The sequence below is a fragment of the Rattus norvegicus genome, chromosome 2 (genome assembly GCF_021556685.1).
Source record: "Rattus norvegicus strain SHRSP/BbbUtx chromosome 2, alternate assembly SHRSP_T2T, whole genome shotgun sequence".
In the NCBI taxonomy this organism is placed as follows: Eukaryota; Metazoa; Chordata; class Mammalia; order Rodentia; family Muridae; genus Rattus; species Rattus norvegicus.
The window spans coordinates 247,794,055-247,817,160 of NC_141535.1; the positions used below are offsets into that span (position 1 = coordinate 247,794,055).

General features: G+C 38.7%; 1 long non-coding RNA gene across 10 annotated transcripts in view; it reads right to left on the reverse strand.

Annotated features, from left to right (window-relative positions):
• Positions 1–23,106, reverse strand: part of LOC147996636 (uncharacterized) — a 95,040-nt gene that overhangs the window by 38,178 nt on the left and 33,756 nt on the right. For 8 of the 10 annotated variants that reach the window (XR_015677268.1, XR_015677271.1, XR_015677269.1 and 5 more), the window contains one exon: positions 2,993–3,067. This is a non-coding gene — a long non-coding RNA (uncharacterized LOC147996636). Of the gene's footprint in view, positions 1–2,992; positions 3,068–22,141; positions 22,261–23,106 lie in introns of all 10 variants that reach the window. The other 2 variants (XR_015677259.1, XR_015677264.1) reach the window with 1 other exon arrangement.

Genomic DNA, 23,106 nt, shown 5'->3' on the forward strand with positions numbered 1-23,106 from the left:
TACAGCCATTAACAATCCATCTCAGGAGACAGAAAAAACAGGGTAAGAAGTACTCAGATGCTGAATCTGCCAGGGTTCACCTTCCAATCTACTAACGCAGGAAACGTACTGAACTTTGACCTGCGGCTCTGTACATCTGGCTGGCATATTTGGAATAGCTTGTGAGTGTAATTGCAAACTAGAAGGTCATACTTTTAAAAAATCCATCTCGATCATAAAACTACTTTTTAAACTTCCTTTGAGAAGTAAAGTTTATTCAAAAGCTTGGCAGGATCCTCCTGGTGTTTTAAATTAACAGATGGGAGGGCACCTTACAAAGTGTTTCTTGCCCAAATAGGCTACACGATGTTATGTGTTGTATAAATACTTTATAAAAAGTGAATGCTTGGGAATGGTAGCTTTTTAAATGAAGGCTGTGGGATAATTTCCAAGGAAATTTTTATTTTACTTTTATATAAAATGTTGCATTTGTTAGGCAAAATTAACTGAATCTGCAGTGACTTAGACTGTGAAATGTTTCAGAGTCTGATTATAATAATTAGGTGACAGTTAATTAAAACACCTCTCAGGAAGTTTCCCTGCTTCACAGTGACTGGCTCCTTTGTACTGCATATCGTCCCAGCTATGACCTCGGGCACAGGAGCAGCTCTGGGTTCTGAATTTTAATATAGACCGCATAGCTTCCCATTCCCACCTGTTAACTGATGAAGTCACAGTAGCTAACATGCTTCTACATACAATACTAGGCTCCAGTCCTGAGTTTTCTTTTCCAAAATTGTATGAACTCAAGCCTTGAAGTCCCCTCAAATGCACTAAATGTTACAACGAAAGTGTATTTATGTTATGAGTTTCTTTGTGGACTGGCATATCTACAGTTACTGTTTCATTTCCTTTCCTTGGTGCCATCATTCTGTATCAAAAGTAAAGTCTGGAAAGTGTTTGGTTCATTGTTTTTCTAGAGACACGGGTCTTCTTTTGTGACCTCTGAATTCATATATATATATATATATATATATATATATATATATATATATATATGTGTGTGTGTGTGTGTGTGTGTGTGTGTGTGTACACATACATGTATACATGCACACACACTTTATGTATTCACTTCTGACAAAGTATTGTACACTGATTGTGTCTATCATTGTGGATAATTAGTGAAAAAATCTTTTTAGATGTAGGTCAAAGTCCTCACATCTTCCTCCCATTGAGTACAAATAAATGTCATCAAATCTATTTATGGCACATATACCCCCCAAGTATGAGTTTTTTTTTTAAGAAAGCCAAGGAAGGTTCTTTGTACAAAATATCACTCTGTGTCAAATATTTAATTACAGAGATAGGAGATCACCGAATGATATAAGGCATATGGGGAAGAGAAAGAAGAAAGGCAGAAACAGCAGTTTCCCAATGCCAGAGTATAATAGAATCCATCTGTTTGCAAAGGCTTCTTTGACATAATGTGAAGAGAAAGGGAAAAGGAGAAGGAGAAGAATGTGCTGGTCATCACCCAGGGAAAAATAATGACAAGAGAAGCCATATGGGATTATGCTTGGGGTCATGTTCACGTGTTTTCTCTGGTGACCTCAACAAGACTGGTCGAAACAGAGTACTACTGGGCATGCTGGAGCTGCTGAGAGAAACGGCAGCACAGTGGAATCACTTGTAACTGTAGATAAAATCAAGAAGCCAGTGCACTTCACAGACAGTGGTGTGGTTAGGTTCAGGACAGTCGACCACCATGTTGTTGGTTTCACTTTATGTTTTATATTTGAGTCTATTTAACTTAATCTTACCTCTGCATTTGCATTTGGTTAAAGGTTTTCAGCCTAAGTTAAAAAAAAAATCTCAATGATTACTTCTAATGTATATCACTGAAAAATACTGATAAGAAGGAGCAAATATTATTTCTTTATTAACCTCCAGCAGTCAAACAAATAATTAAAAATTTCAATACTTTTACTCTATAGTATGGATTTATGCATAATCAAGTACAGATTGGTATACTCGGCTCATAAAATTTGAGTGAGAAACAAGAGTATACTTTTTTTTTTCAATTGCGTTAACTGAAATCATAAGTGAAGAAAGAAGTTTGCAAAATCCTCCCAGCAACTGACACTGCCCTATGGATAGAACCTCAAGAAGAGACTGAGAAGATTTCAAACATAACTTAAAATGGTGGCATATATTATAGTTATCCCTCTTAACTTAATTCCTCACAGATACGTGTCATCATCTTTCCATATCAAATAGCTTGTCATTTTTGTTTTATTATAATTAACTCATCAAGTGTGTGTTCCCTACATACTTTTGATATGGAACCTTCCACTGAAGTTTTGTAGAATTACTAGCACCCATATTCTTTAAAATAACTGACTCTTCATCTCCCAGAAGCTGTCAGTGACCAATAGTTCTTCTGCTGGAGGTAGAACTTTATACCCCAGTCCCTTTTTCATGCTAGCATTTGTCTATTTTGAGCTCACACAGGTCTTGTCCATGCTGTCACTATCACTGTGGATTCATATGTAATCCTGCTGTGTCTAGAAAGTACAGTTTCATTGTGGTCATCTACAGCTTTTGGCTCTTATAATAAACTTTCAACCTCCTCTTCTTCATTGATGTTTGGGATTTGAAATGATGGTTTATACAAACTCATAATGGGACAAAGGATATTCTTATTTAACTAATTTTAAATCAGTGACTGAAGACTTATTCAAAATAATGCCATTAACCATGTTACATTCTAAATAGATAAATACAAAGGAAAATGCATGTGGGATAGCAACATCAAAAACCTCTGGATTTGATAAACATTATTTGTTTATATATAATGGACTCAAAAGATTTAAGAAGAATTTTTATTCAAGAAAACCGTATTTCTGTGGAAAATACTACAGCAAATGATCAATTTATTTTAAAGATCCAAAACGAAAATTTCTCTATTACTTGGTCCCATTGGCAATTTCCTTGATTAACTGTGAATACTTACCTTCTCTTGAAGACACTGCTTGAAGACAGGATGCAAAGACAGCAGTGTAGGGAGTTAATGGCTGTCACGGTGTATCTGCAGAATAATTACAACATGGTAAGGGCTCTGAAGATGGAGAATCAGTTGATGTTAGCATAAACCCAGACTGAAGCTGAATGGTGCCTAACATTCTGGGCTGGTTGCTATGTTTAAGACAATAGAGCACTCATGAGGGTAATGCTGCTGCAATAGAGATTGCACAGGACAAGTTTCTATGCTAGAGGAGAGGAGATAGCATTTCTAGAAGACAAGCTATTAGTTTTCAGTGGTCTAGACACCCAGAAGGCAAGGAATGTTTCTTATTTTCTTACCAATAAACCTTACAAAAATAAAATTGTTACGAAGTACTGGTTTGCGTTTTGTACTTTAGTACGCGACACCTAATTCGTATTGTTGTTTAAATTATCAACATAATGATAATGGTCTTAATTATCACTGATTTATAATGGTTGGAGCGGCTAATGGATAGATGGAGTTCGAAGGAGAATAGAAAGAAACAATGGAGAAGCTGCACTAACAGCAAGGCCACTGAGAAGAGTAAGACAGGAAGAGACAATGGGTAGGAAGGCCTTGATTCTGAAGGCTGAGTCCAAACACAGTGAGGAGACTAAGTGTAGAGCACTGGGGTTGATGGAGAGATGCTCTAAGGAAGTATCACCAATTCTAACCAAGTATATTTTGGAGCCCCCGTAAACAACTTGAGAGGGAAGACCGTTGGTAGGTAAAAGCAGGAACTGAATATTCATTGGGTGAGAATAGACATCTAGGAAAATTTAATTGGAAATTAAAAAGTTCTGACAGTCTAATTTTCTTGCATGTTGTAGATGATACTGTCAGTCAAGGTAGGATAAGATATGGAAACACGATCCCGGCCCGCAGCAGCTATCTGCTCCCAGACCCCGTGGGAAAGAGACCTCACCGCCTGGTCAGGTGGGCACTCCTGAGGCTGCAGAGCGGAAGAGACCACCAACACTGCCCACCCCTGCCCACATCCCTGGCCCAAGGGGAAACTGTATAAGGACTCTGTGCTCCCGTGGGGGAGGGCCCAGGAGCGGCAGGACCCCTGCCTGAGACACCGCTGGAACCTGAAGGAAACAGACCGGATAAACAGTTCTCTGCACCCAAATCCCGTGGGAGGGAGAGCTGAACCTTCAGAGAGGCAGACAAGCCTGGGAAAACAGAAGAGACTGCTCTCTGTACATACATCTCGGACGCCAGAGGAAAACACCAAAGGCCATCTGGAACCCTGGTGCACTGAAGCTCCCGGAAGGGGCGGCACAGGTCTTCCTGGTTGCTGCCGCAGCAGAGAGCCCGTGGGCAGCACCCCACGAGCGAACTTGAGCCTCGGGACCACAGGTAAGACCAAATTTTCTGCTGCAAGAAAGCTGCCTGGTGAACTCAAGACACAAGCCCACAGGAACAGCTGAAGACCTGTAGAGAGGAAAAACTACACGCCCGAAAGCAGAACACTCTGTCCCCATAACTGACTGAAAGAGAGGAAAACAGGTCTACAACACTCCTGACACACAGGCTTATAGGACAGTCTAGCCACTGTCAGAAATAGCAGAACAAAGTAACACTAGAGATAATCTGATGGCGAGAGGCAAGCGCAGGAACCCAAGCAACAGAAACCAAGACTACATGGCACCATCGGAGCCCAATTCTCCCACCAAAACAAACATGGAATATCCAAACACACCAGAAATGCAAGATCTAGTTTGAAAATCATATTTGATCATGATGCTGGAGGACTTCAAGAAAGGCGTGAAGAACTCCCTTAGGGAAACACAGGAAAGCATTAATAAACAAGTAGAAGCCTACAGAGAGGAATCGAAAAATCCCTGAAAGAATCGCAAAAATCCCTGAAAGAATTCCAGGAAAACACAATCAAACAGTTGAAGGAATTAAAAATGGAAATAGAAGCAATCAAGAAAGAACACATGGAAACAACCCTGGATATAGAAAACCAAAAGAAGAGACAAGGAGCTGTAGATACAAGCTTCACCAACAGAATACAAGAGATGGAAGAGAGAATCTCAGGAGCAGAAGATTGCATAGAAATCATTGACTCAACTGTCAAAGATAATGTAAAGCGGAAAAAGCTACTGGTCCAAAACATACAGGAAATCCAGGACTCAATGAGGAGATCAAACCTAAGGATAATAGGTATAGAAGAAAGTGAAGACTCGCAACTTAAGGGGCCAGTAAATATATTCAACAAAATTATAGAAGAAAACTTCCCTAACCTAAAAAAAGAGATACCCATAGGCATACAAGAGATACCCTACAGAACTCCAAATAGATTGGACCAGAAAAGAAACACCTCCCGTCACATAATAGTCAAAACACCAAACGCACAAAATAAAGAAAGAATATTAAAAGCAGTAAGGGAAAAAGGTCAAGTAACATATAAAGGCAGACTTATCAGAATCACACCAGACTTCTCGCCAGAAACTATGAAGGCCAGAAGATCCTGGACTGATGTCATACAGACCCTAAGAGAACACAAATGCCAGCCCAGGTTACTGTATCCTACAAAACTCTCAATTAACATAGATGGAGAAACCAAGATATTCCATGACAAAACCAAATTTACACAATATCTTTCTACAAATCCAGCACTACAAAGGATAATAAATGGTAAAGCCCAACATAAGGAGGCAAGCTATAACCTAGAAGAAGCAAGAAACTAATCGTCTTGGCAACAAAAGAAAGAGAATGAAAGCACACAAAAATAACCTCACATCCAAATATGAATATAACGGGAAGCAATAATCACTATTCCTTAATATCTCTCAACATCAATGGCCTCAACTCCCCAATAAAAAGACATAGATTAACAAACTGGATATGCAACAAGGACCCTGCATTCTGCTGCCTACAGGAAACACACCTCAGAGACAAAGACAGACATTACCTCAGAGTGAAAGGCTGGAAAACAACTTTCCAAGCAAATGGTCAGAAGAAGCAAGCTGGAGTAGCCATTCTAATATCAAATAAAATCAATTTTCAATTAAAAGTCATCAAAAAAGATAAGGAAGGGCACTTCATATTCATCAAAGGAAAAATCCACCAAGATGAACTCTCAATCCTAAATATCTATGCCCCAAATACAAGGGCACCTACATATGTAAAAGAAACCTTACTAAAGCTCAAAACACACATTGCACCTCACACAATAATAGTGGGAGATTTCAACACCCCACTCTCATCAATGGACAGATCATGGAAACAGAAATTAAACAGAGATGTAGACAGACTAAGAGAAGTCATGAGCCAAATGGACTTAACGGATATTTATAGAACATTCTATCCTAAAGCAAAAGGATATACCTTCTTCTCAGCTCCTCATGGTACTTTCTCCAAAATTGACCGTATAATTGGTCAAAAAACGGGCCTCAAACAGGTACAGAAAGATAGAAATAATCCCATGCGTGCTATCGGACCACCACGGCCTAAAATTGGTCTTCAATAACAATCAAGGAAGAATGCCCACATATACTTGGAAATTGAACAATGCTCTACTCAATGATAACCTGGTCAAGGAAGAAATAAAGAAAGAAATTAAAAACTTTTTAGAATTTAATGAAAATGAAGGTACAACATACCCAAACTTATGGGACACAATGAAAGCTGTGCTAAGAGGAAAACTCATAGCGCTGAGTGCCTGCAGAAAGAAACAGGAAAGAGCATATGTCAGCAGCTTGACAGCACACCTAAAAGCTCTAGAACAAAAAGAAGCAAATACACCCAGGAGGAGTAGAAGGCAGGAAATAATCAAACTCAGAGCGGAAATCAACCAAGTAGAAACAAAAAGGACCATAGAAAGAATCAACAGAACCAACAGTTGGTTCTTTGAGAAAATCAACAAGATAGATAAGCCCTAAGCCAGACTAACAAGAGGACACAGAGAGTGCGTCCAAATTAACAAAATCAGAAATGAAAAGGGAGACATAACTACAGATTCAGAGGAAATTCAAAAAATCATCAGATCTTACTATAGAAGCCTATATTCAACAAAACTTGAAAATCTTCAGGAAATGGACAATTTCCTAGACAGATACCAGGTACCAAAGTTAAATCAGGAACAGATAAACCAGTTAAACAACCCCATAACTCCTAAGGAAATAGAAGCAGTCATTAAAGGTCTCCCAACCAAAAAGAGCCCAGGTCCAGACGGGTTTAGTGCAGAATTCTACCAAACCTTCAGAGAAGACCTCATACCAATATTATCCAAACTATTCCACAAAATTGAAACAGATGGATCACTACCGAATACTTTCTACGAAGCCACAATTACTCTTATACCTAAACCACACAAAGACACAACAAAGAAAGAGAACTTCAGACCAATTTCCCTTATGAATATCGACGCAAAAATACTCAACAAAATTCTGGCAAACCGAATCCAAGAGCACATCAAAACAATCATCCACCATGACCAAGTAGGCTTCATCCCAGGCATGCAGAGATGGTTTAATATACGGAAAACCATCAACGTGATCCATTATATAAACAAACTGAAAGAACAAAACCACATGATCATTTCATTAGACGCTGAGAAAGCATTTGACAAAATTCAACACCCCTTCATGATAAAAGTCCTGGAAAGAATAGGAATTCAAGGCCCATACCTGAACATAGTAAAAGCCATATACAGCAAACCAGTTGCTAACGTTAAAGTAAATGGAGAGAAACTTGAAGCAATCCCACTAAAATCAGGGACTAGACAAGGCTGCCCACTCTCTCCCTACTTATTCAATATAGTTCTTGAAGTTCTAGCCAGAGCAATCAGACAACAAAAGGAGATCAAGGGGATACAGATCGGAAAAGAAGAAGTCAAAATATCACTATTTGCAGATGATATGACAGTATATTTAAGTGATCCCAAAAGTTCCACCAGAGAACTACTAAAGCTGATAAACAACTTCAGCAAAGTGGCTGGGTATAAAATTAACTCAAATAAATCAGTTGCCTTCCTCTATACAAAAGAGAAACAAGCCGAGAAAGAAATTAGGGAAAGGACACCCTTCATAATAGACCCAAATAATATAAAGTACCTCAGTGTGACTTTAACAAAGCAAGTAAAAGATCTGTACAATAAGAACTTCAAGACACTGAAGAAGGAAATTGAAGAAGACCTCAGAAGATGGAAAGATGTCCCATGCTCATGGATTGGCAGGATTAATATAGTAAAATTGCCATTTTACCAAAAGCAATCTACAGATTCAATGCAATCCCCATCAAAATACCAATCCAATTCTTCAAAGAGTTAGACAGAACAATTTGCAAATTCATCTGGAATAACAAAAAACCCAGGATAGCTAAAGCTATCCTCAACAATAAAAGGACTTCAGGGGGAATCACTATCCCTGAACTCAAGCAGTATTACAGAGCAATAGTGATAAAAACTGCATGGTATTGGTACAGAGACAGACAGATAGACCAATGGAATAGAATTGAAGACCCAGAAATGAACCCACACACCTATGGTCACTTGATTTTTGACAAAGGAGCCAAAACCATCCAATGGAAAAAAGATAGCATTTTCAGCAAATGGTGCTGGTTCAACTGGAGGGCAACATGTAGAAGAATGCAGATCGATCCATGCTTATCACCCTGTACAAAGCTTAAGTCCAAGTGGATCAAGGACCTCCACATCAAACCAGACACACTCAAACTAATAGAAGAAAAACTAGGGAAGCATCTGGAACACATGGGCACTGGAAAAAATTTCCTAAACAAAACACCAATGGCTTACGCTCTATGATCAAGAATCAACAAATGGGATCTCATAAAACTGCAAAGCTTCTGTAAGGCAAAAGACACTGTGGTTAGGACAAAACGGCAACCAACAGATTGGGAAAAGATCTTTACCAATCCTACAACAGATAGAGGCCTTATATCCAAAATATACAAAGAACTCAAGAAGTTAGACCACAGGGAAACAAATAACCCTATTAAAAATGGGGTTCAGAGCTAAACAAAGAATTCACAGCTGAGGAATGCCGAATGGCTGAGAAACACCTAAAGAAATGTTCAACATCTTTAGTCATAAGGGAAATGCAAATCAAAACAACCCTGAGATTTCACCTCACACCAGTGAGAATGGCTAAGATCAAAAACTCAGGGGACAACAGATGCTGGCGAGGATGTGGAGAAAGAGGAACACTCCTCCATTGTTGGTGGGATTGCAGACTGGTACAACCATTCTGGAAATCAGTCTGGAGGATCCTCAGAAAATTGGACATTGAACTGCCTGAGGATCCAGCTATACCTCTCTTGGGCATATACCCAAAAGATGCCCCAACATATAAAAAAGACACGTGCTCCACTATGTTCATTGCAGCCTTATTTATAATAGCCAGAAGCTGGAAAGAACCCAGATGCCCTTCAACAGAGGAATGGATACAGAAAATGTGGTACATCTACACAATGGAATATTACTCAGCTATCAAAAACAACGACTTTATGAAATTCGTAGGCAAATGGTTGGAACTTGAAAATATCATCCTGAGTGAGCTAACCCAATCACAGAAAGACATACATGGTATGCACTCATTGATAAGTGGCTATTAGCCCAAATGCTTGAATTACCCTAGATGCCTAGATCAAATGAAACTCAAGACGGATGATCAAAATGTGAATGCTTCACTCCTTCTTAAAAAGGGGAACAAGAATACCCTTGGCAGGGAAGAGAGAGTCAAAGATTAAAACAGAGACTGAAGGAACACACATTCAGAGCCTGCCCCACATGTGGCCCATACATATACAGCCACCCAATTAGACAAGATGGATGAAGCAAAGAAGTGCAGACTGACAGGAGCCGGATGTAGATCGCTCCTGAGAGACACAGCCAGAATACAGCAAATACAGAGGCGAATGCCAGCAGCAAACCACTGAACTGAGAATAGAACCCCCTTTGAAGGAATCAGAGAAAGAACTGGAAGAGCTTGAAGGGGCTCGAGACCCCATATGTACAACAATGCCAAGCAACCAGAGCTTCCAGGGACTAAGCCACTACCTAAAGACTATACATGGACTGACCCTGGACTCTGACCTCATAGGTAGCAATGAATATCCTAGTAAGAGCACCAGTGGAAGGGGAAGCCCTGGGTCCTGCTAAGACTGAACCCCCAGTGAACTAGACTGGTGGGGGGAGGGCGGCAATGGGGTGAGTGTTGGGAGGGGAACACCCATAAGGAAGGGGAGGGGGGAGGGGGATGTTTGCCCGGAAACCAGGAAAGGGAATAACACTCGAAATGTATATAAGAAATACTCAAGTTAATAAAAAAAAATAAAGTCATACAATCTTTGTCAAAAAAAAAAAGATATGGAAACACAGAAATCATTTGTAATTCATTTTGGGAAGGAAAACCAGGAATTTAATCAGAAGTGATCTCTACACAGATACATGATGCAGAAAAGCAGGAAGCATAAAAATCCAAGATGGGATAAACTCTTTGAAATTTTCTAATGCACTAATGTTGATGAGTGACAAAGAATGATATCTAGATGAAATCCCAGATAAAGAATTCAAAATAATGATCACAAGAAAGCTAAACAAAATTGAAGTAGACACAAACTCCTGAATGAACTCGAAAGAAATAGATACAAACATCTAAGTGAAAAAAGGAAGCTGATATAGGGTATAGGAAAGGAATTTTAAAAATAATAATAATGTAAAATATTTTAAAATTGAATGTTCATTCTCATTTTGTCAAATAAAAAAAAAAAACACCTTCACTGGAAAACATCACCCATTATACTAATCCAGCAGAATTTATAAAGCCAAGGTCTGTTGATAGGCTAAATGAATTATTATTTTAGAGAAATCTTATCAATTTTTTAAAAATAAACCTTGTTCTAAATTTCTTGCAAATAAAAATAGCACACACTGAAATTCACTAGACCCAAAATTTATGTTTCTCCGTCAACTTATATACAGTTAGAATGCGTGGTATGACACTGTATACTGTACACTTTCACTATCAAGTACATATTTTATGTTTGATACACATTTTTATTTATATATTTGATATATTTGAAATATATAACATATTACATATCTTTTATATTTTAAAATTATATTTATATATTATGTTACATATATTTATCCACCACCCAAAATGAAAATGTATAGCAGAGATAAACAGTTACCTTTTGTGTACATTAGCTGCATTTTGTTCTCTCCATAGCATTTAGCCATTCTTGATTGCTTATCTACATGTTATATCATGTCCACATGTTTAACTGTTTGCAGATGTACATGTATCAGTGGTTAGGTGTTTCCCATAATGAAGGTCATTTTCCTTTCTTTCTGAGTTTGTATAACTTCGCTTAATTTTACACATCCTAAATCCATCAATATTCTGCAAATTTTGTATTCATGAATATCAATGTTCATATACATTATCATTATCTATTCATTATTAATATATAATGTGCATTATTATATGCATATATTCATTATTCATTTATCTGCTGATGGATACTACATTGATTCTAATTCTTTGATACAATTAATTCAGCAGGCCTATACATTTGGATACAGCTATCTCTGTGGTAGTGTGGGTAGTTCTCTACGTGTATACTCAGCAGTGGGACAGCTTGGCCATTGATACGTGTATCTTGTTAATTTTAAAGAAATATCCAAATTGATTTTAATAAGCATAAATATAAAATAATACTACTATTACCAGAATGTGCAAGATCTATGAGGATTTATTTAGGATGCAAGTTTATGAATATGGGCAGAGAGGTCAACCAGTACTTGATGTACATACAGTAAGGGGAGCTTTCAAAATCCTAATCTGGGTTCTGTGTTGTGTGTCAAGCTATGCTCTGTTATCTTTTTTTTTTTTTTGGTTCTTTTTTTTCGGAGCTGGGGACCGAACCCAGGGCCTTGCGCTTCCTAGGCAAGCGCTCTACCACTGAGCTAAATCCCCAACCCCGGCGCTATGCTCTGTTATTAAACTGGAGGTCACACACTCTTTCTTTAGAATTATTTCACTACCTGCCTATAAACAATCATAGCTACTAATGGGCCACAATATCACAATCGTCTTTACAAAAATTGATATAACAATCTAACAATTAGATACATTCATTGAAGTGACAAATTACTTTCTTACATGTTAAACTCAGCACCACAGTTGAACAAATCATGCACAGTGCACATACTATTCTTAGTAAACTCTCACTCTGTTTTAGAATTAGTTATTTTATATACACTGCAGCTGTCTTCAGACACCAGAGGAGGGCATGGGATTCCATTACAGATGGTTGTGAGCCACCGTGTGTTTGCTGGGAAAACTCAGGACCTTTGGAAGAGCAGTCAGTGCTCTTAACCATTGAGCGATCTCTCCAGCCCCAACTCTCACTCTTTCAGTGTCCACAATTATTTAAAACTATGACAAGTGAGGTCTCTTTTACTTACCATACTGTTTTATGTATTTAATAGCTTGTGACGCTCTCCACATTTTCCCCAGCCATGTAAAATGCATGTAAAATCTTGCTTTCTGTCAGAATCTCATGAGCCATATGCAAGCTATTCTCTACTGATGATCTTATGAGACTTCAGTGATGAAATTAGTTAAGAGGCCATAGGTAACAACAATGGAGTCAGGAGTAATAGTTGACATTGATTTTGTTTTGATAAACAGATATATTTCCAAACTGCTTCTTAAATGTTTATTTTTTTATTTTTTATCTTTATTAACTTGAGTATTTCTTATTTACATTTCGATCGTTATTCCCCTTCCCGGTTTCCGGGCCAACATCCTCCTAACCCCTTCCCCTCCCCTTCTACATGGGTTTCCCATCCCCATCCTCCCCCCATTACCACCCTCTCCCCAACAATCATATTCACTGGGGGCTCAACCTTGGCAGGACCAAGGGCTTCCCCTTCCACTGGTGCTCTTACTAGGCTATTCATTGCTACCTATGAGGTAAGAGCCCAGGGTCAGTCCATGTATAGTCTTTGGGTTGTGGCTTAGTCCCTGGGAAGCTCTGGTTGCTTGGCATTGTTGTTCTATGGGGTCTCGAGCCCCTTCAAGCTCTTCCAGGCCTTTCTCTGATTCCTTCAACGGGGGTCCCGTTTTCAGCTCAGTGGATTGCTGCTGGCATTCGTCTATGTATTTGCTGTATTCTGGTTGTGTCTCTCAGGAGAGATCTACATCCAGTTCCTGTCAGCCTGCACTTCTTTGATTCATCCATCTTATCTAGTTTGGTGGCTGTATATGTATGGGCCACATGTGGGGCAGGCTGTGAATGGGTGTTCCTTCTGCCTCTGTTCTAAACTTTGCCTCCCTATTCCCTGTCAAGGGTATTCTTGTTCCCCTTTTAAAGAAGGAGAGAAGCATCTTTAGTCATAAGGGAAATGTAAATCAAAACAACGCTGAGATTTCACCTCACACCAGTGAGAATGGCTAAGATCAAAAACTCAGGTGACAACAAATGCTGGCAAGGATGTGGAGAAAGAGGAACACTCCTCCATTGTTGGTGGGATTGCAGACTGGTACAACCATTCTGGAAATCAGTCTGGAGGTTCCTCAGAAAGTTGGACATTGAACTACCTGAGGACCCAGCTATACCTCTCTTGAGCATATACCCAAAAGATGTCCCAACATATAACAAAGACACGTGCTCCACTATGTTCATCGCAGCCTTATTTATAATAGCCAGAAGCTGGAAAGAACCCAGATGGCCTTCAACAGAGAGGAATGGATACAGAAAATGTGGTACATCTACACAATGGAATATTACTCAGCTATCAAAAACAATGACTTTATGAAATTCATAGGCAAATGGAGGGAACTGGAACATATCATCCTGTGTGAGGTAACCCAATCACAGAAAAACACACATGGTATGCACTCATTGATAAGTGGGTATTAGCCCAAAGGCTTGAATTACCCTAGATGCACAGAATACATGAAACTCAAGAATGATGACCAAAATATTTATGTTTTTATACACACACTATCATTGCCCTCTGCCTTGATCAAGGAAATTTCTCTTTGAAGTGATCAGGGATCACCACAGAGACTCATGACTGGCTAAGGTGCTGAGAGAAAGTGGCTGTTGAATGATTAACTCCACAAAGGTCAGAGAACTCTATAGACGATAAAATGAAAAAAAATATGTATACACACACACACACACACACACACACACACACACACACACAATGGGGAAGAAGGCCGTAAAACTCTGTCTTTTGTATGTAGCATGCCTATGACAGTCGTGTTCTCACCCATATGCAGCGGGCTGCAATATGGCACTGCAAAAGACTGGATCCAAAAGATTTAGTCATAGATGGAGAAGGCTTCATAAAGCTTCATTCTTCCTGGAGCAGAGTAGATATAAGAAAAAAGGCTGCCATCCTCAGAAACCCCACATTCATGTCCTTATTCTAACTGGGCAGCCCTGGTTAAACCATGGCCACAAAGCAAATACAGAACAAAACAAAATAAGTGAGAACGGGATTCTGTCTTTTTGGGAGGAAATGGAAGGGAACTGGGGTGAGAAGGGAATGAGAGAAGATGGGGGAATGAATGTGACCACAAAGTATTACATACGTGCATTAACCCTCACAGAACACATACATTCACAGACCATCACTGAATAAATACATGCATGAGTCATCACATTATAAATCGTTGCAGAATAAATCATGATATTGAAGAGACTGCACCAGGAATGATTGAGGATGGGGTCACTCATTTCTTAGTCCATGCCCTTTGCGCTGCTTTCCTTCCAGAGATTGCGATGCAAAGCTAGGCGAACGGTGCCTCACTGTCCCCACGTGGCTGATGAAGGCCATACTGAAGGGGCCCTGCCCCTGAGGTGTTAGCCACTCGAGTTCAGGCCTAGGAAGAGCCTGGAAACCTTTTATTCTGTCTACTCTCTCATTTCCTGCTTAATTCTCCCATTTTAAAGTCTTCACTTCTGCATCCATGTTTATGAAATGTTGTCACCTACTTGGCCACAAAACTAAGTTTGCTAAGGACTTCAGAACAGACTCAAAATCAAGACTTAATGTCCTATGGATGTCGCACTGTGGAGCTTACTTGATAAAATGTCTGTTTCTTCATAAACATTGGTGACCCACCAACACACGCCTCTAGTTAATTATAACTGGTACTTTATATGGCCTTTCCTTCCATTGTCTGTTTCACCCTGGGATTAAGTTTAAGGGGATTTTTTGAAGGCCAAAATATAACCTTTAAAAATCATATGTAATTCAACCCCCTAAGTATAAAACCCTAAAAACACAACCTTAATAATACAGTAAAATATAACATCAAAATCTCCTCAGGGGCAGATCGACACACTGTAATGTTGTATTTTCTCCATTGTATCACACTGATCTCAGTAGATAATCATTTCCTAGCTATTTAATAACACCATGCAACTGGTAATTTGGTGTTAAACATATCAGCAGGGATACTTGATGTCATATATAGCTAGGAGGGCGGCCCTTTGAGTGAACCTACTGCCTTCTGTATCCAGGAATAAGAATGTTCCTCAGTCATGCTGAGGCCCACTGTTTACTGAGAGAAGTTTAATTTGTGATCCCAAAGCCCGTTGATAAATTAAATTTGTAAGTGAATGGGTTTCTACACAATGGATCTTTTTTCGTTCCTCTTGTTTTCATAGCAACAAATCTGAAATGGCTGATGCGTGCTGGCTGAGGAAATTATGGTACAAGGTGCCTAGAAAACAGGGCAATAGTTGCTGATGGTGACTGCCTTGTCTGCTCCTCTGCTGCGTTGATAAAAGACAGAGCAACCGCAACTTGTGGAGGAAGAGGCTCTTACTTTACACTTTAATAGATGCGTTTATCCTTATATTTATTTCTACTTCACTCATGGTTATATATATTCATTCATGTACACATGCATAACTTTAGTTGAAATCATTTATGTTAATCTTTAATGAACACAGGGAAAATAGTACTTCAAAAATGCTTCAACTATTCAATGTTTGAAAAATCAATTACATAATATAGATTCTATGCAGTGGTGTTGTTATTAAATTAAATATTTGTATTGAGGGTCAATGCTAGAGAAACAGTGAAAAATTAAGTGGCCATCTCTGATACCATTTCTGTTCTTTGGGAGGACACTGAAAATTATTTTTGTTTTCCTATGTGAAGTTTGAGGTTGCTTGATATGTAACAATAAATGACAAATATGAAGATAAAATTTTTCAGTACAAGTATTTCCACAACAAGAAGGTACTCTAACAAGGACTTAGAATCCTTCAGGATCTTGAGAAAGAGGGAATGTAGATTATAGAATTTAAAGCATTTTGACAGGTATACAATTGATTTCAGATGTTTAGTATAGAGGACATAAGAAATTCAGAAAAATATACAAATGGATTGGTTTTAAATTTAAATTTGGACAATATTACTAAATAACAGGGAAGTTTAAGATGTGATGGTTGCACTAGATGAGCTTCCTTGGCATACAAAGAGTAAACAGTTCCTGTGTCTGATTTCTACATTGGTTCATATTGGTGCTTGTTCTTTTGCTAGTGTTTATTCTTTGGCTTGTTTATTTGAGAGTGTGTGTGTGTGTGTGTGTGTGTGTGTGTGTGTGTGTGTTGAGACAGCGCTTAATTCTGCCTCTTTCCACCCATCTTGCGCTCTTCCTCTGGAGTGATGGGATTGTAGGATGGATTCATTCTCTTTCAATGCCGTGAATCACTTCTGTAGCAATGGAGGCTGCAGTGTCTGTCAGCACATACCAAATGTTCTGTATTGGGTTGTTTTTCTGATGCTGTGATGAAATAATACCAAAAATAACAAGGGGAGAAAGGGGTTTAGTTTGGTTTGCATCACCCATCACAGTCCACCGTGGAAGAAAATCAGGCAGGAACTCAAGGCTGGAACCTAGAGACGGAAACGGAAGCAGAGGCGACGGAGGAACATTGCGTCTGCCTGCGCTGCTTACTGTGCTTTACAGCCCGTGACTAACTCAGGGCTGGCACAGCAATTCTTCATTTGAGGTTCTATCTTCCCAAGTGACTCTGGCTTGTGTCAAATTGGCTAGCCTAGAACCCACGGCAGTTGCTTTAAGAAATCTTTTGACAGATTTTATGTTTGACAGACTCACGGACGGTCTATTCTGTATGTGGAGAATTTGATTCTTAGGAATTATACTTCATCTTTTCTATATGATAACTGACTTCAGTTGTTAGAGAAATAGCTTCCATCACATTCCTGATTTCTATCAGGGGAATTAAAGGCGAAATAATATCAAGTAAAATAAGTATGAAAAAATTTCTTAACGGCTCCCTTTACCCTCTTTTTTTTTTTCTAATACGGACGCTCATAATGGATAAGTTGTCTGTTTTACGTGGAATGCTGTTGTTTCATTTCTGCTGACTTCTAAACAAAACACTGCACCAAAAGGATAAATAACGGGCTCTGACCTGGCTACTTGTTCCCAACATGTTATTAAGCTGCAATATATTTCCTCTGGGAAACAAACGCCCCACCGTGTGTGTGTGTGTGTGTGTGTGTGTGTGTGTGTGTGTGTGTGTGTGTGTGTGTATACACTTCAGCCATGGCAGAAAGCTGAGGAAATATAACTTGACAAAACTGGGTTCAGTTAATGAGAGATGAGGGAGCTGAGAGCTTTTCCCAGGAATGAGGGTTTTCATTACAGCTTTTGGGAGGCAGGAAGCATTGAAGAGAGGGATTAAATAGCAGGGGAAAGAGAGGGCATGATTAGATTTCGCCTTTGAAGAGATATATTAGAAAATACGCTGTCAGAGTCTGACAGTTACCTTCAGCTTTCTCAGCTACAGCAATATTGTTCTCCCAAATAAGACCGTTTGGGGAAGCATTTTTCACTTCAGGCTTTCCGGTTTGAGCAAAGTAATGGAGCAAAGTTGTTGGCATTATTTGTTAATAAAAATGAGACACGAATGTGATATTTTTATTAGAATGGTCATTCTCATATTTCGCTACTGTGATGTCAGTTCTTACCTCTCTAAATGTGACACTGTATTACTGCAGGCAGCAACGAAGTGTGCACATATCACTCTGACTACAGCTAGCAGATGGATCTCTGAGCTGAATCATTCTGTGAGCAGGAAATTCGGGCACACATCTACAATGCTAACTGTCAACACTTGACAAAGTCCTGTTACCTGTTGCCAAGGACTTGAAAGGGAAATCTTTACTCGCTGAATTTTTCTGCGTGTATTAAAACTACTCGTTAATAATATAAAAATTTACCATATAAAAGCAAGCTTAACAAAGATAGATAAGTGGAAAGCATTTTTGAAATTGCTGTTTATGAATTTTGTTCTCCTTTTTGTGTCGACAAGGTTTTAGTAAAGATAAAGCTCCTATGTATTTCTTATAGCACAGATACTCTTATTTCTAACATCTCCATAATGCTGGTTATTGCTCTAAAATTTGCTGCATTGTATAAAATTATCACACTAACAATTTTTAAGTGAGGATAAAGAAAAAAAACTATCAAAACAAAATTTCATACCAACATTTAATGTAATAGTGTCAATAGCAACATTTGATTTGGATATAAGTCCACTTAATAGCAACATTGGACATAACATCATTTAAACCCTTTAGCAATTATGTGATTTGAATATTGAAAACACTTCACAGGACGGCTGTGTTGACGTGTTTTAGAGGAATTTGAATCCAGCAACACGGTTGCCCCGATCTCATCCAGAGATTTTCTAGGCCTGTGTGATCTTTCTGGAACACAGGTAAGCTCTTGGTGCACAAAACCAATCCTTAACAATGGAAGTAAAGTTAGTTTATAGAAGGAGACACCCATGTTTGAAAGTAGCAGCAAAATGGGGGGTAGACAAAGTAATGAGTCAGAGAAAAAATTGACAGAATAAGTCAGAGATGACATACACCCAACTCTCAGGAGGACGGCCCAGGGAAGAGAATGTATTGAAAGAGCAGCGCAAGGCCCTGGGTTCGGTCCCCAGCTCAAAAAAAAAAAAAAAAAAAAAAAGAAAAAAAAAAGAAAGAAAAAAAAGAAAAGAAAAGAAAAAGCAGGGCAGGGGGAGAGAGCCAGTCAGCAGGAAGTCAGTGCAGTGACTGCAGTGCGATGGAGTGGAGTCCATGCGTTTCTGTACAGGTCAGCAGAGGTAGGTGAAGCCAGATAATGAGAAAGAGTCAGAAGATGAGAACAGATGGCGAGAGTCAGTTTGTGGCCAGTGGAAGCAATTCTGTGAGAAGCTGAGAGGAGCCCGATTGAACTGGCCATCTTAGAGAGGAATTTGGGCCAGGACAGTTGAGTTGAACCAGCCAGGGTTCAGAATTAACCAGCAAGGGTGAGCTTGTTCATCTGTAGGCCCGAGATGACAATTGCACCAAGCAAATAAAAGTGACTATTACAAAATGTGAGTAAGATTTACATGCTTCTGTTTCTTTGTTTATTCTTCTAGGTAAACATCATAATCAGATATAGAGCTTCAAATCTAAGTTAAAACCTTTGAGTTTAAATTTTATGAATAAATGATCATTTTAAGTACGATATGGAATTTTGTTTCTAAACAAGATGAATTAGCAATACCCCGATTTACCTACCTGCTGAAAAAATACCAGGTAAAGGACACTTAATTTTCAAAAGGCCATAAATGAAGAAAAAGGCCAATAAACATCTGAGAGATGGGAAATTATGTAATATATTTAAAATTATAAATGTATTTTCATTTACTATTGATGAAAAAAAAGCATCAGAGGAGGCATGAGGCAACGAGGGCCAGCCAACTACAGAGTGTTCACCAGTCTTAGACTGAGCATTGCTTCCGTTCTGCTGAATGAATCATAAAACAAATTTGGAAAAGATTCAACTGTATTCAAGTTACTAAACTGAGTCCTGCACAAGAGCTCGAAACCAATTCTAGGAATACAAAATCAGCCGGCACCCTAACAGGAGAGGGAGCAGTTACAAAGCCTGCAGAAAGTGGGGGGGGGGGGGAATCCACCCAGGACCAACACAGGTGTTAGCACGAGAAAACACCATAGAATCGTCATTGTTATCCACCTGCTCAAGAGGTTTTTAAAAATGGAAAATACTTTAAACCTCACAGTAAATTTTTAAGTAAAAACAAAAGGAGTATAAAAGAGAGGAAGTAAGATGAATTCAAACAACACTGAAAATTCTGAAGTCTGTTTTGAAATGATTAAATTAATAAAATGTGAAGCCTTATTTATTAGTAGGAAGGAATATGTACAACATGCGTTCAAATCAAAATGGTGCACCTAAGAGTGATCACCGTGATATTAGTTTGAAAGTGTATGTGAGATGATAAGGCAGTACTTAAAATACTACACTATTCTAGAGGAATGGGATGGATATCTGGGTACCCACTGAAGGTGTGGGTGAGAACTTTCTGCCTAAGAAACTGTCCACATAGATATGCTCACCAATGGATTATACCAAATGGGTAAAGAACTTACAAGTGAGAATGTACATGGACATTTACCAATTAACGATTTTTTTAATTGTTTCACAACAGTGAGATTATTCTGATATCAAAAGATAAATTTGCATCACATAAAATAACAAAATGTTTAAAATGTGTTGCACTGTGAGAATATCTACATTTTGTTGCTATGTTTTTTTTTTAAGTTAGTGTAGAGGGTTTTTTTTTTTTAATCACTAATCTCTTAACTGCTCTAGGTGAGCCAAATACGTCCTATGGAAGTTCCCATAAGTAGCAGTCTACACAACAGACCCCAGAGCTGAAATTCTGAGTAGCACCTATTGCCCCTCTCCACACACACAAATTCTGTAGATATTGTAAGTCTGACTGCGTTAGCAAAGAGTCAACAGAGTTTGTTGTCAGGTCTTCCTCCCATGCTACAGTTCTACCCAACCAGGAACCATCATGAAGGCTCTATAAACTCTCTGTAATCAGAGAATCAAAGTGCATCTTCTTCCCTGAAGATGAATGAAGTTGTTGCCTCTACATGACAACTCCCATTCTTTCATGGGTTCATGGTGGTATGCATGGATGGTTGATGTCACACATGACAACAAAGAGACCAACCTCACCTGTACATTTGAGTTTGTTAAAGATAGATTTTGCCATTAGCTAGAAACACTTTTCCTTGATTAGTGCTTTTAGATTGATATTTGTGTAAAACGATCAATTAAAAACTTCAGTCCCAAGAACAAAGATTTCATAGCTATGATTTCGAGTCAGAGAAATGAGCTGGGGAAGCCACTGCCATCTATCTAGGTTCTCCTGAGTTCTGCAGTGGGCTCACATTCATTTGTATGGGCAATGCTTTAAGACGTTGTGTGTGTGAATGGAATGTATGGTAGTGTTTTAACTGCTTGCATTTCAGGGACTGTGATAGGATAGATTTAAAGAGGTTAATTCATAGAAAGGAGACCTTGCAAAGCTGCATGGAAAAACTGAGCCCAGGAAAGTACCATGACAGGACTCTCTGATGAGGAAGCAGAACTTCTGGGGTATCCAGCCATCCTCACCCCTAGCCATCTCAGCACTCACTTCTATAACAGTTGCCTCTCCATAGCATTGCAAACCAGAGTTATCACTTCTTTCTTGCTGTTCTTAAATGGGTTCCAAAAATGTTAGGCATTAGAAACAACCCCTCCAAATGTGTATGCTGCTGGTGCCTGGAGATGGGGTCTTAGGATGTTTAGGATTAACTGGATCCTGAGAGTAGAATGGTAATTATAGGATTAGAGCTGTATAGGAAAGCAGAAGAGAGTAGACACAACCTATGGAATCTTCTACATACAATTTCCTTGATTTTAATCTAACTAAAGTCCCACATTCACTTGGCATTTTGATCTTGGACTTCTTGGCTTCTAAAATTGTAAGAAATAACTCTATTTTCATTATAAGTGACCCAATCTTAAGGATTATACTATAGCAACAGGCTGCATGGCTTCTGTTTCCTTTTAATACTTCCTAGTATGATCTCCAGAGTCTTTCAGTTTCCCACTTAAGCATCCAGGGCAGACAAATTAGTCATATCAGTAGTCTCCAGTCGAAACATTTTTAGAAAATGGTCTTGTTCTAGGCTAGCTTAGTGATAGTGCTCATTGCTAGGATGTGGAGTCCTACCTTATGTTTTATTCCAGGGTCCTTTAATGACATGAAATGTGCCAGCGCTGGAGATAACTCTTCTATTCATGTTGTTCAGGGGTCGTGTGTAAATCAGAATTCCAGGAGTGTAACAGTACCTTGAAGGTGAAAGCATTAGTTATGTCCCCAAGAAACCTTGTGAAAAGGGTAAATGAGGTCTCTAAAATAGGCTAATGGTTTGGATGAGAAGCTCTTAGATGATGTTAATGCTTGTTATCACTTGACTGAAAGAAAGGGGCTCTGAAGAAAGCTAATACTCAAAAGTGAAGTTCAGTACTGACATGGTGTATTGCATGAGGATAGGACACAGGTATCAAGGTCAGAGCAAGAATGTTTCTGAGTAGAGCGAATAACTGCTCTTCTCATGGCAGCAAAAGCATCTGAATGTTTGATGTACTCACAAATTCGCTTCAACAGGAACATGAACAGACAATAATGTAAATTCCCATTAATGTATTTGATATTCATAATGTGGCTGTCATTCTTTTAAAAATTAAAATAATAAAACAGTATTACCAAAATATACCTCCTCATAGAAATTGATGATGCTGGTTTAGAGCAAGTATTTCCTAAAGTACTTACCGATTTATTTGTCAGTTATACATGAAACAAACTAACCAATAACATTTTGTTGACATTATTGCTAGGAGTTTAACTGCATCACCATAATTGAAACATCACAAAATGTGAACAAATCATAATGAATACATTTTAGAAGCTGAATCATCCCAGAACCTATCACTAAGTTCTATGATAAACCTTCAAGTAGAGATTATGACAATATAGCGGTTTTTTTTTTAAGATGTAGCTTCACCCATGGGTTAATGTGTCTCCCAACTCAGAGCAGAGAAGCATTTTCTGAAAATTAACATAAAGACCTTACACTGGTCAGCTGCAGAAAATAAAGAATCATTGAGTCCTTGGCCCTAAATAGAACATCTAAA